The sequence below is a fragment of the Tamandua tetradactyla genome, chromosome 1 (assembly GCF_023851605.1).
Source record: "Tamandua tetradactyla isolate mTamTet1 chromosome 1, mTamTet1.pri, whole genome shotgun sequence".
NCBI classification, from domain to species: Eukaryota; Metazoa; Chordata; class Mammalia; order Pilosa; family Myrmecophagidae; genus Tamandua; species Tamandua tetradactyla.
Window position 1 is genome coordinate 89,793,421 of NC_135327.1, and position 2,874 is coordinate 89,796,294.

The following is a 2,874-nucleotide window of genomic DNA, read 5'->3' on the forward strand; positions in this document are numbered from 1 at the left end:
ACTCTCTTCTGGAGGGTCTCTTAAGGTCTGTACATAAAAGGAGCTTCAAACAATCAGGCTGTGAAGCTGGCGGCTCCGAGGATGGGTCTGGACAAACTCCACAGGAGAGGCTTACTGGCTGAAGAAGCAGTGAAAGTCTCTCTTCTTCCTTAAATGGCTTCAACTGATTGGATTATCTCATTGTGGGGAGCATGCCTTGGTTGATGGCGGATGTAATCAGCCACGGCTGCAATCTACTGGCTGATGGTAAAGCCTTTGGGTTTATCAACCAGCCACGAAATAGCCTTGCAGCAATGGTCAGTCCAGTGCTTGCCTGACCAGACAAGTGGGCATAATCATTTGGCCAAGTTAACACCAGAACCTACCCATCACAGGAGTGGTTGAGATAGGAAAGTTTAAGCTGTATGTATATATTCCCACAATTACAAAATAAAAAGGAAAAGGAAATGACAGTGAAAATAAATGAAATATTTGAGCCTTGATGGAGTATAACAAGGGAGGGAAAAAATGATCAAAAGAATATTGCTGAATATATGAAAACAGTGGAATATAGATTATATGCTTTATATCTATTAAATTTCTTGAACTCGATCACTGCACTTAAAATGATACCTAAGTCTATATTCTTCTACTTAGGAAATGTACATGTATTAAGCATTCAAGGAGCATAATATATACAGTTTATACTTGAGCAGTCACAAAATGAATGGATGGATAGATACATAGGTAGGTAGGTAGATGACATATAGATAGATATGGCAAATGTGACAAAGTATTAAAATTGGTTGATCTGGGTATGTGGGGGTGTAGGGTATTTGGGAGTTCTCTTTGTGGGATTTGTATTATTTTTGTAACCATTCTGTCAATTTGAAAGTATTTCAATATTAAAAGTTAAAATAAAAAGAATCTTGAGTGCTTAGTATATTTTAATTGTTTAAGATATTGTATGGTTTAATTTTTTTAACCAAGGATATCCTTTTAATTTGGCTTTCTAAAAGTTGCCTTTTCGTTATTAAAATTGATGATGTTTCTCTTAAAATGAAAAACCTCCTCCTTGGCTTATCATGGCCAGTGTGAATTTTGTATACTGGCTATTCTTTTAGATATGCTTGCAGACTGAATAACTTATGAAGAACAGTAGCATAATGTTTTGAATCTCCTTTTTTCTTTTCCCTCGATAATCTTTTCTCCCCTCAAGAATTCTGCAGTCCACAATTGCATTATCTGGCTCACCATCTCAGTCCCTTGAACATCTTGTGCTCTTTTTTTAAGAGTTTTATTTACACACCATACAGTCATATAAAGTGTACAATAAATGGCTCTCAATGTGATCACAGAGTTGTACATTCATAACCACAATCAATTTTAGGACATTTTCATTGCTTGAAAAAGAAAAACTCTATGCTCCTTATGCTCTCCTATTATTAACCCTTAGCATTGGTGTGGTACTTTTGTTACAATTCATGAAATAATATTCAAATATTGTTAAGTATAGTTCATACTTTGCATTGGGTGTATTTTCCCCCATATACCATGCTTTTGTTAACACCTTGTAATGACATACATTTGTTGCAGTTCATTCTTATATTATTTTTATATTAATAGTAATTAATATTATTACTATTAATATTCATTGTCCACAACAGGGTTCTCTATGTTATTCAGTCCCATGTTTCTTCCTCTAGCTTTCCTTTTAGTGATATATGCTACCCTAAACTTCCCCTTTTAACTACAATCACATAAATCAGCACTAATTACACTCATGATAATGTACTACAAACACTTCTACCCATTTCCAAACATTTACAATCAACCTGATTACAAATTCTGCATAAATTAAGCATCAGCTCCCCATTTTCTACCCTCATTCTATCTCTTGATAACCTATATTCTGGATATAAACTCCACGAGCTTGCTCATTATAGTTAGTTCATATTAGTGAGAATATACAATATTTGTCCTTTTGTGTCTGGCTTATTTCACACAACATAATGTCCTCAAGTTCCATCCATGTTGTCACATGCATCAGGACTTCATTTCTTCTTAGAACTGAATAATATTCCATCGTTACGTATATACCAAATTATTTATCCACTCACTGCTTGATGAATACTTGGGTTGCTTCCATCTTTAGCAATTTGTGAATAATACAGCTATGAGCATTGGTGTACAAATATCTGTTTGTGTCCCTGCTTTCAGTTCTTCTGAATATATACCTAATAACTGGATTGCCAGATCATACGACAATTCTATACCTTAGAATTCTATATCCTGAGGAACTGCCAATGGTCTTCCAGAGTGGCTGTACCACTCTACATTCCCACCAGCAGTGAATGAGTGCTCCTACTTCTCCACATCCTTGTTAACAGTTGTAGTTAATTATTTTTTGATAGTGGCCATTCTAGTAGATACAGAGTGATACTCATTGTAGTTTTGATTTGCATTTCCATGATAGCTAGTGTAAGTTGAGCATCTTTTCATGTGCCTTTTTTTTAGCCATTTGTTACTTCCTCTTTGGAAAGTGTCTATTTAAGTCTTTTCCCCACTTTTTAATTGCATTCTTTGTCTTTTTATTGCTGAGTTGTAGGTTTTCTTTATATATTCTGGATATTAAACCCTTATCTGATATGTGGTTTCCAAATATTTTCTCTCATTATATAGGCTGTCTTTTCATCTTTCTGATAAAGTCCTTTGAAGCATAAAATTATTTAATTTTGAGACGGTCCAATTTATCTATTTCTTATTTTCTTACCTGTGCTTTGAGTGTAAAGTCTAAGAAACCACCTTCTATCACGATATCTTGAAGATGCTTTCCTACATTTTCTTCTAGGAGTTTTATGGTCCAAGATATATTAGATTTTTGATCTGTTTTGA